The sequence below is a fragment of the Lissotriton vulgaris genome, chromosome 7 (assembly GCF_964263255.1).
Source record: "Lissotriton vulgaris chromosome 7, aLisVul1.2, whole genome shotgun sequence".
In the NCBI taxonomy this organism is placed as follows: Eukaryota; Metazoa; Chordata; class Amphibia; order Caudata; family Salamandridae; genus Lissotriton; species Lissotriton vulgaris.
Genome location: NC_141695.1, coordinates 1095722133 through 1095738245, shown reverse-complemented (window position 1 = coordinate 1095738245; position 16113 = coordinate 1095722133).

The following is a 16113-nucleotide window of genomic DNA, read 5'->3' as shown; positions in this document are numbered from 1 at the left end:
TCCCGACAAATTTCTCACATCAACACATACACACTCAATTGTTCCGGTAGCAAAAATATATTGATTGATTCAAAAAATAGACTCCGCCTACATAACGTTTAATTCGTATGCGGTTGATACAAATAAGGATTGTGATTGATATTGGCAGCACTGGCAATAGTTCTGATAATGGCCAGGGAAAAGGGAAATAATAAGTCCCAAGGATCTAAGCTCTCCCTTTTCCCACATTTTATGCTTGCTGTGCAGTGAGCAAGAAGGGCCTCCATGGAAGCCAAGAAGGCATAATCTGCAGCAAACCTTAGTTAATCAATGCTATAGCTTGACTGCGCCTACTTTTCACTAATCTTGAAGAGATGCTTAATGTCAATAAAAAATAAATTGCCAAGAAAACATCCCATCGGAGGTGGGTGATCTTAAGCAAAGAGATGTTGAATAGGTAATTTGGATGGATGATATTAGGATATACAGGATGTGAAATAATACCTACTGCCATGTTGACAAGTAGGTCCTTTTGGGTATGTTAAGCAAAAGGAGGCGGTTTACTAACAATCAGCACAAGATTTGTAAAAATATTTTCTTACAGGTCACCTGGATAGACATGTACTTTTAAGTTTTACATGCCCTGGTAGTGAACAACTCACAAATTTGTTTTTCACTGCTGTAAGGCCTACCTCGCTCGAAGGATAACATTGAGCTACCATATTACATTTAATACTCAATCACTGTTTGATTGGGACCAGGTAGGAAATTCATGTTCTATGTCTGAGGAATTGTAGTTTAAAATCCTCTTTAATTGTAAAATCAGTATTTTAAGTCTTGATTCTGAAAAACTACTTTTAGAAAGTTGGCATTTTCCTGTCCTATCCATAAGGTGCCTGCTCCTGGGACACATGACTGGGTGTAGTTGGCACTTGGCTTTTGTATATTCCTCCTAGTCGGCCGCACAATAGATGGGCTTGATGTGCCTGGATGGGCCATCTCGGACAGGAGGGGGGGCAGAGCTGTGCACATCTACACTTGTACTTCAACAGACTGTGCCCTGCTCTCACACAAAGAACTTCACACTAGTCTTTTGTGCCTGCAGACAAACTGGGACTAGGGCAGGGAGGCAGGAATGTTCAAATACTTCTGAAAGGTGATACCTTCAGAAACGTCTCCTACTTCAAAGGAGGCACTAGGTATGAAAATAGAACCCTAAAACCCACTCTTTAGTTCAATTTCTGAACTTGCAGATGGGGCTCCTCGAGGACTGCCTGCTGCTGTGGCCTACCACGTACTTCAGAAGACAGCTTCACCGCACCAAGAAGGACTGCTCTGCTACCTGAAGCCTGCTCTGAACCCTCAGTGGTCCTCTCTGCTGCTTGAGCATGCCACTTTATTTGACCCCTGGACTTTCAGAGTGGATACAAGGGCTGGTTAGTTGGCCTTCTGATCAGAGCCTCAGGGACAGAAAAGGTACCAATCATTTTGAACCCCATCTGGATCCAGCCAGAGTGAGTCCTGACCATCTAAATGGTGCTCTTGCAGTCCTGCATCCTTGGAAGTGGTGCTAAAGGTACTCAGATAGCTCCAATCCAAGGTGCATCACAAGTCAGACTGACTTTCTGCTACATTCTACTCTGCATCAGCAAATCCTGTTCAGCTACTCTTTCGCAGGAGTATCCAACCTCGTGGAACGCTTGTTGGCTATAGCATATAGCTTTGTCTTGCTGGAAATTTTTGATTTAGAAAAAAGAGACTAAGTCTGAACAAAGAAAGCTTTACAGCAACTTCATTCAGCAGCTCCCTGACGACAACGCCTCCTCCACCGACACATCCGGCTGCCTTTCCCCACTGTACTTTACTTTCTCAGACATTTTCTTCTGAAATTTCTTCTGAATTCGAAGGTAAGCGAAGACGAGGCCCAATCTACTTTGTGTATCCGCCCTGTGCTCAATCGCAGTCGGTCATAAATTTAGACTTTGCCCGAGTCTCAAGCGACTAGATATCCTCAGTTGGCGCTTTGATATTTTCGGTAATATTTTCTACTTTAAGCTTTAAAAAAGTCATAACTCTCGTCTACTGATTACATTTTTGTCATTTTGGTGTCATATAATTCATTAAAATGTACTCAACTTTTTTTATTTGGTGTGGAATTTTACTCCTACTGTGTTTTCACTTGATTACTGTTTGCATGCTGTATACATACTTTACACTGTGCCTCGAAATTAAGCATGACAGCCTTTGTGCCAAGCTACCAAGCACAGGTTAATTTAGTGACTCTTTGTGGCTCACCCTGACAAGGATTGTGGTTGCTGCTGTAGTAGGTTTTCACCCCCTCATACAGTAACCCAATTTCCCACTTCAGGTCAAAGTGCTAAAATAGATGCTAGATACATATGGCTTGTCTGACATTTGGAGGACTAGGAGGGGGTGAGAGAAAAAGTTCTCCTTTAACTCCACTGTGCATAATAGCCAATCATGATCAGACTACTGGTTTCTTGACTTGAAGCCTATCCACTGGGCAGTGCATGCAATGCATGGCAATGTAAGGTGGAAATTGTAGATCGCTGCTTGTCACCCATGAGGGTATGCAGGCGCTGAGCAGGTGAGCATTGGCGTGTGGTGGATAATAAATACCTCCCACAAACAGTCTCAGACCACTCCTTGGTGATGCTGGAGCTTGATAGTCCAGTTTCTCTACTGTACTGGATGGGCTGGAAGTTCCCCCCAGGGCTTTACACTGTAGAGCGAACTGTGAAGAATTGATCTCAGAACTAATCTCAGAATCTTTTTTGATAATTTAGGTGATGTGGCACCATACGTTACATGACCATTAGGTTTTATGTATGTGGATTGCTCAAAGCTAGGGGTTTTGAAAGACATACGTGGCACCAGTTGCAAAAACATGAGAATGAGGTTGCAGTGTAGGGCGGGGAACTCAGTGAACGACCTCAAACTGGTATATTTTGCAGGCATAAACTCCATATGGACTACAGTGAATGGATGAATAGATAGGTGAAATACCCTTGTAAATACACATTGACCAGTCTCTTTGGTGAGAAATAAAGAAAACTGGGCCCCTACTGTGATGGTTCTTCACACTGAAGATAAGAAGAGGGTCATATCGAGGGAATTTTTTTTGTAGAAGTTTGTGTCTTATTATACTGACCAATACACAGCTAGGAATACTCCTGATCTGAAGAGGTTGCAGGCTGGATCTCGGAGGAAATGAGAAAACCTGTGCTTGAACAAACAAAAATATAATAAAAGCAACTGACAGCCTTTCAAGGAAGGGAGACTCCTGGCTGGGATGGGCTAACTGATAAGTTATATAAAACTTAAAAGGATATTCCAGCGCTACTCCTTTTGAATTTATACAATGAAGCTATTGGGCTGAGACAATTGCACCCCACTCTTCACAAAGGTATAATGACTCTCCTCCAAAAACCTTGCAAATATGTGACCAAATGTCAGTCATATCATCCCCTTTCTCTTCTCAGTATGGATACCAACATACTTGCTAAAATTGTTGCAACTTGAATTGCCCATATATGGTGAAAGTGGTCCTCCCAGAACAGACTAGCTTTGTCCCTGGCAAAGCCAGGTTGCACAACTTGCACACCCTATTCACGATGGTACAGCAAGTTAATTCAGAATTCAGGTCAGTTGCAGCTTTTGTAGATGCAGAGAAGGTTTTGACTCTCTAGAGTGGCCTTTTCAGAATGTAGTGCTGGATCACGGGGAAAAGGCAATAACCTCATTAAGCTGATGTGCTTGCTACATTCTTAAACCAGGTAAGAAAGGTCATGTGAATAACACCTTGTCTGCATGCTTTGCATTCAAAAGGGTCTCTTGGCATGGATGCCCACTCTTTCCTTTCTAATTTGCCCAGGTAATTGAACTTCTTGCCTGTAGGCCAAGGCAGCTACATTCCCACTGTGGAACATGTTCTCATCCAAATAGATACTACTCTCTCTATGCTGATGATATACTTCTATCTGTCAAAACCCACATGACAACCTGCCTTTTTTAATGGAGCCCTTGCTAATGGAGGAGGTTGTTCAGTTTGGATGTTGTTAGACCTCTCAATATGAGGGTGGTCTTCCCCAAAACATTTTGCTTTCACCTCCATTTGTGTTGAATCTTTGTGTTGCCTTAGGACTCAGAGCACTCTGCCACTGCTGACCAGTGCTAAAGTGCACATGTCCCTCCCCTAAAGTTGGTAATATTAGTGTATACTCAATTGACATATTTATTTACTTGTAAGTCCCTTGTAAAGTGTTATACTATATACCCAGTGCCTGTAAATAAAATGCTACTAGTGGGGCTGTAGCACTGATTGTGCTACCCACACAAGTAGCTTTTCAAACCTGTCTCATGTTTGCCACTGCAGAGCCTATGTGTGCAGTTTCACTGCCACTTTGACTTGCATTTTAAACCCTTTACCAAGCCTTAGGCCCCCCTTTTAGTACACATAGGTCATCCCTAAGGTAGGCGCTAAGTAGCCGATAGGGCAGGGCGCTGTGTAAGTGAAAGGTAGGACATTTACTTTTAAGTTCTGCATACCCCGGTAGTGAAAAAACCCAAAACTCGTTTTCCCTACTGTGATGCCTACTGATTTCATAAGTTAACATTGGGAATTCCTTAAACTCCTTTTAAGCTGTAATTCCTCATCATAATGGAGTAGCTTTGTAATGCTTTACATTTTTCAAATAGGTATGATACACTCTCTTTCCTGGTAAAGTTGAATTTAACATCACTATATTAGAAATACCACTTTTAGAAAGTGGACATTTCTCTACTGTTACACATTTGTGTGCCTACAGCCATGTCTACAATAAATTTCTGGGCTGGATAACAGCTACACTTTGTGCATAACCTCTAGAAATCCACAAACACAGGACGGCTAGGTGTGTCTGAGTGTAGAAAAGTGACTTCTTTAAACACGGTCATCCCCACTTTTTGCCTGGTACTTATGCTTTTCAACTAGCAAATGCACTGGGTTCATGCTAACCAGGCCCCAGTGCTCATTCCTGTAAACAAGGTAATGTCTAATTTTAACTTAATTGGCAAGGACTTAAGCACCCCTGTACGTCTATAGTAAATGGTACCCCTGGTAACTAGGGCATGAGTACTAAAGAGGGTCCCTAAGGGCTGCAGCATGCATTATTCCACCCTAAGGGACCCACAAACAAATAGCATGCAGAATGTCATTGCAGGCTGTGTGAAATGGTGCAAACCATTCTGAAAACATGACATGGCACACACCATATGTGCCATGCTCATATACACTGCATGTATTGTGTGGAAGTCACCCCTACAGCAGTCCTTGGAACCCTAAGATGGGATGCATTATAATATATGTGAGGACACATATGCATGAGCAGATATGCCCCTGTGAAGTCTAGTTCAATTACTGGATATTGCAAGTGATCAGAAAGCCATCTTATGCACATGTACTGGATCCTGGTCATTACAAGTTACCCAGCTACATGATGGCTTCACTGAAACTAATGGTGTTTGTTACCAAACACCTTGTCTTGTTAAATCCATACTGATACCAGTATTGGATGTATTATGACATGCACCCAGAGGGCACCTCAGCGGTGTCCCCTGAACAGCTACCAGTATCTTAAATTTTTTTTTTAATTAATTTTTATTGAGAAAAGAGGGCATGTTACATAGTCAAGGCATTGGTGATCAAGTAGTCATACATGATACACAGTAAATACTTCTTCTTGGTGTACATAATACAATACCTAGTTGGCAATATTCATTGTGTGACATCAAGGCCCCCGTAATGTCTTCTCTAGCTCTTGGCGGCTCACAAATCTCCCCTCTGTAAGTGTTCCACTATCCCCATATTTGCGTCCATTTGCTAGGGCACCCCCTAGCTTCATAGATGGACTTTTCTGTAACCATGCACCAGTCCGTATCTTTGGACCAGTCCACAATTTTCATTGAGTGTGAGGCCCTCCAAAGCCGCGCGATGTTCCTTTTAACAATCATGATCCCAAGCGTGACCCACAATTGCTCCATGGAGTTTAGGTCTGTAGGTTCCTAATTGTTCAACAATGCTAACTTTATGTTGCAGTGGATCTGTTGCCCTAGTGCTTCCTCCATTTGGCTTGCCACCTGTTCTCAGTACCCCTGGATCACAGCACATTCCAAGAGAGTGTGAATAAATGTGGCCTCTTGCCCACATTGCTGTACACAGCTGCCCTCTGGGACATTACCCATGCGAACCTGCAAAGGCCCTGATAGATAGGATCTATGAAGTAGTTTTAGTTGGACCAGCCGGAGCCAGGGTGAAAGGACCACCTCACGAGTGGAAGCCACCGCCACCCGCCACTTCGCGTCCTCTAGACCAGCGACATCATGGTCCCATTTGGCATGCAAGCGGGTCAGAGGATCTGCCATATTGTTAATGAGCTTCTTATAGATGAGGTATATTGCTTTGTCCGATAGGTCTCCATCGAGTACCCTATCTTCAAGTGGGGAGAAGTCAGGGAGATCGCTACCTTTTGGAAGAACCGCGAGCAGGGTATGTCTGATTTGAAGATATCTAAAGTATTCAGACTGGGCGAGGTCGTACTCCTGCTACAGTTGGGAAAAGGGCACCACATTGCCCGATTTCCATAAGTCGTCAAACTTGGAGATGCCTATGAGGTCCCTCTTGTCGGAGGCCTTCGAACGGATCAGCCTACCCAGTTGTTCACAGTGCCTGAGTGGTGGGCTTGTGTGAGTCTTCCCTCTCAGCCCAGACTCCTATTGGCCGCCTTCCATGTGGTAACTGCGTGCGGGCCAGTCAAGACAGGCCGCAAAGATCGTGCATATAACGCACCTCCGAAGATACCCCCCGGGGAGGAGCCACCTGTCGATTTGAAAGGCCGGGGCATCTTGAGACCTATAGGTGCATTGGTTAATGGCTGTGAGTTGCGCAGCCCAATAATACTTCTTAATATCCAGGAGCCCTAGACCCCCATCGAACCAACCCAGCGTAAGTTTATGGGTGGCAATACGTGGTGGCTTGCACTCCCACATGAGAACTCGAACAAAGCCGTCGAGGTCCCTGAAGTATGTGCGGAAATAGGAAGCAAGGCGTTCTGCACTGCATATAAAAGTCTGGCAAGGGACATCATCTTGAACAGGGCTGCATGCCCCAAAAGAGTCAACGGGAGCGATTTCCAGTGTTGGACGTCCGATTTAAGACGCACCCGAGGTGACAGGAGATTAGTTTCGTATAATCTGGAAAGGTCTTTAGAGACCCAAATTCTCAAGTATTTGAAGCCTTCGGCCGCCTCCGCTAGTCGACAGCTCTGGGGTAGTGAGGGCCGCTTGCCACAAACGACGTAGAGCACTGACTTAGACCAGTTGATCGTATATCCAACAAACCTGCCAAACACGCAGAATATGTCCAGGACCACACAGAGGGATGCCGCCGGGGAAGCCAAATAAAGCAGAATGTAATCCGCATACAATGAAATCTGGCTTTCCCAGCTGTGCGTCCATTGAAGGCTCATGATAGCGGGGTCCTGTCGGACCCACGCCGCCAAGGGTTCCAGGGCCAGAGCATCTTCCCTGATCGTATCCACCCGGCCCAGAACTCCATGGAGCCTGCGCAGGTTGAGAGAGGTATTTCTCGCAGGGATAAATCCAGATTGGTCCGGATGGACAAGGCAGGTGAGGACGCTGAGCAAACCAGTGGTAAGAATCTTTGCCAGGATTTTCGCTTCACAGTTAAGCCCTGAAATGGGCCTATAGGACGAGCATTTGTCGGCAGGCTTTCCCGCTTTAGGAATGATGACAATGTTTGCCAGTCTCTGATCCTCAGGTAGGATACCTCTTTCCTTACTTTTGCAGTACATGGCGGCAAGAAAGGGCGCATTCTTGCTCGCTGTGATTTTAAACAATTCTATAGGGATACCATTAGGGCCCGACGCTTTCCTTCCCTCGCAGGTCATGGATGGCTTTTTCGACTTCCGCCACCGTTATATCAAGATCTAGATCGGAGCGTTCCTCCTCGGTAAGGAGTGGCATTGAGATGTCACGGAGGAGAGAAGTGGTGTCCTCCTCAGTATGTGTTGTGCGGGATGTGTAAAGTGATTGGTAATAGTGGCCAAACACGTCTGCTATGTCTTGTGGCCCGGTGAGATGCAGAGGTGAGTCAGTCATAAGCTCTACCACAACGCGCTGGGCCCTATCCCTGCAATCCAACCAGGCCAGTAGTTTGCCCGCTTTGTCTCCCACATCATAGATCTTACTGAGCGTGGCCCGGTGGTGTGTCTTAGCAGCCTCTGTAGCTAAGTTGGAGAATTCCATAACTTTAATATGGAGTTTATGGTGCACTTCCACGAGTCCTGTATTCGAACTGCGTTCTCCAAATCAAGGATCTCCGCCTCTAAACGCGCCATGTCTGCCCCCCTTTCCTTCCACTGTCCGACAATCTGTACCAAGACCACCCCAAGTATAACCACCATATAGCCCTCCCAGAGTACTGTTGATGAGTCAGCTGAACCCATGTTTTCCTGAAAATAGAGATCCGTCTTGCTCAGGACCTTATATCTGGTGGAGGGATCCGTGAGTTACCAGGAGTTGATCGGCGCCACTCGGCCAACCATTGGCTCTCCCACCTCCAAATGACATGGGCGAGTGGTCATAGATCCCCCTCACCAGATGTTGTATGTCTCTGATGATGTGGAATTGGTGAGCTAGTGTCACCATGTAGTCTAGAAATAAGTGTATTGGAAATCGGTCGGGTGCAAGCCCTTCCAGATAGCGACAAGATCCATTGCGCCAAGAAAACTATGGATCCGCTTGCGGGAGGGTGGCAATTCCCTCTGGGGTCAACGATCAAGCGAGTCAGAGACAATGGAATTAAAGTCGCCCCCAATCAACAATCTGCCATCTGGTAAGCCGAGGAGTAGATCGCCGAGATCGATAAAGGCTTGGGTGTGCAAGCCTGGTGGTATATAGACCAAGACAAGATTGAGTATACTCCCCTCCCAAGTCCCAGAAATGGCTACAAATCTGCCCAGAGCGTCAGGGCGAACCGAGGCTACAGTTAGGGGGAACGATCTCCGGAAAAGTATGTCCACACCCGGGGAGCCAGAGCGAAACGCCACTAAATGGAAACCCCAGTGGGACAAGGCCTTGCATGCAGTGCCGAGCAGGTGGGTCTCTTGTAATAATAGATTTTATCGCCCAGCCCGTTGACGTTCCACGACAGTAACTTAAGCTATTGTCTAGTCGCCGTGCCCATTACTCCATCTTAGAGGAACATATAGTTCCGGAGGAAACCACCCAGATTGGTTCCCGGAGGGAGCCTGTCCCGAGCACCATGGACCACTCACCAAGGGGTACTCCAAAGAAGAGGAACCTGCACCTTCCTTCACGTGAGACCTGTCAAATATGTCATGCCGTGCAACAAAAATAATACAATACACATAAAAACAATCCCCCCAACCCAAAGAACAACCCCCGAAACCCCCCTCCCTGCCTCCCTGCTTGGCGGGGTCAGAACCTCCCGCCCACCCAAACTAGCAGAGTGCCTATCTCCCACCCCTACCAAACCTATAGGTGCGTGTCACCAGTCGAGCACCAGTCATGGAAATTAGCAGCTGGTAACCACGTTTTACAAATTGAGATAGTCTGTAAACAGCTATTAATACCTCCAAAACCATTGTGGAACCAATACAGAAGGGCCTGGGACCTAGGGAAAGTCACTTTTAAGTCTAATGTGAAAAAGTACCCAATAAAACCGTATCACAGTTCGATAACAAGGTCTGTAGTACTGGGGGGGCGAAGCCTCAATCTGCCCCCAGGTGGAGAAGAAGCCCCCCACACTCAAGGAATTAAACATACAGACCAGTCATTCCGACCCTCCAGTCGCTGCCTCCTGCTCTTCAGGCACGGTGTTTCTGCCGGATACGCCAGTGCCCTCCTCCATTCTCTCTCCCCAGACGCGATTGTTTCTTGGGCCTGCCGTACGCCATCCATCCAGCCAGTCCTGGGCCTCCTCAGGGTGGTAAAAAAACAGGCCTTCCCCTCTGATTCCACCCTTAGCTTGGGGGGGAAGAGCATGTCACATTTCAATTCTTGCTGGCGAAGCACCTATTTCACATCCAGGAAGCTGCGTCGCTGACGTTGCATCTTGAGGGTGAAGTCCGGGAAGAAGATGATGCGACTGTTCTGGTATTCCACTGGTGCCGCTGACTGGGCACACTACAGGATTACACCCCTGTCCCGGAAGTTAAAGATCCTAGCCAGCAAGGGCTGCCGGGGGGCCCAGGTCTCAGTCAGCCGCCCTGCACTCTGTGCGCCCTTTCAACAGAAAAGAAGTTGGAGAGACCCGTCTGCTTCAGATAGGTGGTGGTCAAGTCCTCTACAAAGAGGTCTGCTGTTGGCCCCTCAGACCGCTTCGGCACCCCCAAAATACGGATGTTATTGCGCCGGGAGCACCCCTCATAGTTGTCCAGCTGTGCCTCCAGTTTTGCAGTGTGGGTCTTCATGGCCTCCATCTTGCGCTGCAGGTCAGAGGTTAACTGAACCAGTGAACTAATTTTGATCTCGATATCCTTCGAACGCAAGATTTTTCATCGATCGTATGTCTGCCCGGATAAGGACACCTCTGAGGACACAGTGTCGATGTGTGATTCCAGCGATGTGCGCACGGTCGTGATGGCTTCCATGAGGTCCTGTAGCATCGGTTCTTTCTTCTTCCAATCAGATTGTGACTTCTCTTACGTGGTGGGTCCCTCCTTCGGGCTTGCACCTGGGCCACCATCCCACGCATATTTGTTCATTTTAGCCTGCACTGCTGCTTTAGAGCTGCGACCCCCAGCCATGGCGCAATTGGCTATGCCGGCGTAGACCCAAAAGAAAGGAGTACAAGGCTGTCCGTGCACTTGGAGGGCTGCATGAGTCATCACCCGAACTGCTGCAGACAGGGCCAGACTTAGGAGAGCGAATTAAGGGACACAGATAACTAGGCTAAAGCCGCAGAACAGGCCGCATCCCGTAGGGTGTCGGGAACAGCGTCCCCTCACAAGGTCATGTATCCGTCCTGGCCTATCACCAGCTAGACCAGGCAGTCACATGAGCCCCTGAAGAAAATGGGGCCCAGCACCCCTCCTGCAGTGTCCACCAGCAGTCAACACTGGACCTAAGATGGCTGCCATGTGGTTAGCTTCCCTCACGGGCCCCACGAGGAGATTCAGACCAGTCCCAGCTCCCCACGTATGTCTGTGGGCTACAGAAAGCCTATTCGCAGTTACTGGTTATAGCTAGAGCCAACCGGGGAAATCTTGCGGAGCTCAGGGGACAGGGGCCCAGAGGGGGAACCACGGCACACCGGCTGGCTCTCTTAGTCAGTGGTGAATCGCGGCCAGTCTTGGTTAGTTTCACACCGCTTCTGGATACAGCGGGTGGTGTACGGGCACTACTCCCAGCAATTCGGGGTACACCGCAGCCCCCAGTCACAGGCACTGATGGATGGAATGATCAAGTCTCCCAGCGGCCGACGGCAAGCAGGTAGTTAGGATGTCGCTGGGCTCATGCCATCCCGGTGCCTCACAACACGCTGCCTCAGCTGTGGGTGCCAACTCCGTAACAGTCGCAGCGGGCATTTAATCCAGCTCCAGCCCCCTGGAGTGCCGCAGAGATGCCGGAGCATCGCAGGTCAGCCAGAGGACCACAGGCCGCGGTACAACTAAGTCTGTGCCGCAAGAGAGGCGGCCCCTTTCCATGCCAAGGCGTCAGCGGCTTGATCTCTGCAATCGCCAAGCGAAATATTATGGGGATAGGCTCATTCAATCCCCAGTGCTTTCTGCTGCATTCCGATGAATAGGTACACCAGCTGCCAGATCATGAATGATGGATAGTTGCACAAACGGGCGAGCTCGGACGGAGCCACCTCAAGAAGCAGCCATTTCTCCTGGCGGTTGGCCAAGCCCCACCTACCAGTATCTGAGGACCTGATTTAGAAGTTGGTGGGACCGCAACAGAGTGGCTTTTTTTGGCGGTCTTCCCATCAGCCAACCTGGCAGTCCACCCTTCCTATTTAGATGTTGGCCGACAATGGGAGAGAAGAACCACTACAGTCCCGCCGAAGAGTGAATACTCACATTTTCTGGGGGTACGGGATGTGGTTTCCTCCTCTTTGCTGTGGTCATGGTCCCCCCGTCCTGCTGCACCTTAACAGATTGCCACTCCTTTTAACACATCAAAGGTAGGTGTTATAGGTGTGTGGGGGTATACATTGCATAGTGTGTGTATGTTGGTTGTGTGCATGCAGTATGTACATGTTCACATCACTACACATATCCTACACACACATATATGTACACATACACTAATCTATATATATTTTACATCAACAAATAAATGTGACTTACCTTTCTCCCCACCACAGCAGACGCCCCATCCGGATTCCGCTAACAGGACACTGCCAGGCCAACTGGAACATCTAAATCGGCTTGGAGGGACCCCACTGTCACAACTGCATTGGAGGCAGCACAGAAGACTGCCGGCTTGGCTGTTTTCTGTGTATTGTGTACACATCTCAATACTGCAGGCGGGATGCCGTTGGCTTGATGGACTATTTGGACCTCCTGCCAGGGTGGGCTGGCGGGAAGATGGTCAACATCTAATTCAGGACCTTAGTATGCAGGCTGACTGGTATCTTCAAGCCTGCCATCACAGACGAGTTTCTGACCACCTGCTTGGGAGATCCCTTGCTCTGAGGTCAGAAACAATATCTGCTCTAGTGGAAGGTGTTTATGCCTCCTCCAGCATGATGACTAGTGATTTTGCATATCAATTTTAGAGGCTTCATGAGCCCAACTTCTCCAAGATCTGGGGGAATGCCACCCGCTGCCCTGGGGTCGATTTGGCACCAGAGCAGGCCGTAAATTAGTTTCTCAGAAGGTGTGTCACACTTACGGGCCAGACACATGCTACGGTGGGCCACATGAAGTGGACAGCCAGTAAAGGGTTTCACCACTTTGAAATTGGTGAAAATAGAAACTCTGGGTCAGGTTTATGCCCACTTCACAGGAAGTGGTTATATAGGGGGTGTAGTCATCCCAGAAGTATTGCATTGGCTACTAACCTACACATCTCTAACTGACCCTAAATATAGTATGTAGGGCTCTCCTTGACACCAGGAACTTAGATTAATCTCCTGGGAACTGAAGAAGGACAAATGGATAGCAATAACTGCAAGAACAAGGACTTGACCACAACTTGACGTCAAACCCTGCACCTGAATCTCGACAACTGCACCAACCCAACCCATCCAAAAGCTGTGCATCCTCACAGAGCTATGGAGGACTGCCCAGAATTTCAACCTTGGGTTGAAGGATCTATTCCCTGCGCCTGCAAGCACTGACAGGCTATGTCCATATTGTTGGTTATTGGGCCCAAAAGGAGGAGGTTCTTTAGGCTCTAGAGGTCAGCCCCATCTGTCTGGGAAGTTTTGAGATGCTAGACCCTCCAGGAGCACCAATACCCTGATTACTGTAGCACTTGCGCCCACCAAGACTTGTTTGTGTCAAGTCTGGACACCACCACTGCCAAAAACGTACGTGCACATTTAGGTACCTCAGAACAGACAAGCTCTACATCCAGAGTGGCCCTACTGCTTTGTTTTACCTCCCTCTACAGTTGACCGAGAACAGTGAGAGATCCAACTCTAAGTGGCCAGCCAGCACCTCTGCACCTGAGCCCCTCAGCCCAAGTACACACATTTTGCCTGCTTGCTCTTGGCCTAGAAGTCCTCATGAGCCAAGCCCCACCTTGGGTTCTGTCAGATTTGTACCCAAGTCTCTCTTTGCAGACTCTGTTGTTTTGATAGGTCCCTTTAAACTTTTACTGCTGTAGCACTCAAGGCTACCAACACGACTAGCACCTTTTCACTCAGACACACCATAGCAGGTAAACCCAAACTGCTGGTGATTTCTTGGTCCTTGGTCCCCCAGGACCTTAAATCCTAAAGGATACTTTCTACAACTGTTTGCAAGTAGACCTATGTAGTGCATGTATTTTCCTCCCATAGGATAACGTTACCACATTTGAGGTTCAAGCCTCAAATCTGGTAATAGTCATTTCTACTGTTTCTTTGTAAAATTGCTAACTTAAAATGTACTTGCATGATAATCTTGGTGTCTAAAAATATTTAAAAAATACAGTGTTATTTTTCTAGCATGGTCTCTGATTTTTATATTGAGTGTATGTCTAATTTTTTTACTCTGTGTGTACAACCAATGCCCAGCACTCCCCTCTGATAAGCCTACACTGCTAGACCACTCTACCCCCAATAGAGCACATTGGGATTGTGAAAGCAAGTCTCTGTAAGCCAATAAGGGTCGCCTAGACTTTCTGCATAGTGTACCTCATTTTGATACCCTACATGGAAAGCCAGCTTTCTACACTGAGACCTCGTCTGCATTCTGATGGCTCTTCTTGAGCTGGAAGAGAGAGAGGGGCTGACACATGCACCTGAATAGGTGTTGCCCTGTCCCCAAACGAATGGCTGATTTATCTCCCATAAATAGTCTGTCAGAACAGACTCGGAAGTAAGGGCTTCTGTGAAGTCACCCACAACTTCAAAGGTACAATTGGGTATATACACTGGGTCCCTGACCCCCTGAAATCAGACACTGCTGGTACAACAACTGCACAATGCCAGAGGGACTGCTGTACTGCTTCAAGGACTCATCTTTGGACTGTTGACGTGGAAGGCCTGCTTTTTTCTTTTGTTGTCCTGCTGTTTGCTGCTCTCTGACTTTGCTGAAGGAGAGTTGGCCTCTGTTGACTTGCCTCCTGTTGTTGAGACCCAGGGAAATGAAAGTCTCTACCTTTGCTCCTGAGCCTGGTTCACTGGAAGTGGATCCAGATACTTGCACCAGTGACTGACTCATCTCCTGCCTGCTGGAAACAGCAACCGACGCATCCACCCTGTTGGGGTAGTAACTTCTGCCCATCACACTTGGGGCTTGAGCAGCACCACCGAGATCGCCACATCATCCGACGCATTGCCGCCACCACAGAAGGAGAATTATTGCATCCCGTTGCCGAGCATGGAGAAACCCGGTGCATTGGCATCATTGTTGCACTGAGACCACTGCTTCGCCACCACTGCAGACTACAGAGATCGACGCATCCACTCGAGAGGCCGGAATAAGTTCCATTACTCAGACCACTGGGAGAGAGAAAGTCATATTCCTCCTGTAATGGTGCCAAAAATACTTGGGGATAAATATATGACATGACAAGGACTCCCCTAGCCATAGTAATTGTGGCTTAGTCACAGAATTGTTGTAGCTGCAAGTTAAACAATGGATACGTGTCACAGAATTGTTGAGCTGCAAGTTAAACAATGGATACGTCTCCCACTGTTGATAGCTGGGAAAATTATTCATTATAAAAATGGTAGTCCTCTGATAGTTTTTTTGCTTGTTCCTCAATATTCCAATTCCATTGAATTCCGCATTTATTCAGACATTCCTGACTAAAAGGTCTGGGAAACAACATACGGTGAGGTGGGATGTCATGATAAGACCGCTTCTGAAGGGGAGTTTTGATGCCCGTGATAATCACCTTGTAACAATTTGTGACCTCGTATACTCCTAAAATGCAACCCTCCCCCATCTAGGATTAAAAAACAACGATATTGAGGATGACTCATTGCAGACTATTCTAAAAGTTAGGCTACCCAGGCCATCTTCTGCAGCTCATATCACCATGCGCTGCCACAATGGGCGTGGTGGACCTTTGCAAACAAGACTGGCTTCAAATTACTGTACTCACCAGCTTACCCATTAGACCACAACCCACTAGCTCTTCCCACACAAAAGTTGGTTGCTAGGTCAATGCTCCTCAAACATGGGCTTAGGCAGATGGGAAATTTATTCATAGGGGAGGGGTGTTGATTCCTAACACATTTATTCCAACTCTGGTGCATGCATTGACCCCTGGAGCGGTTTGCTTACTTCTGGTTGAGTAAGGCAACAAAATCATAAATTCCAACATTTCTCTTCCTCCTGTTATATTAACCCCTCTAACACACTTCATCAACTTGGGCTCCATCATTAGATCAATATCCAAACTGTCTAAATTACGCTCTGACAC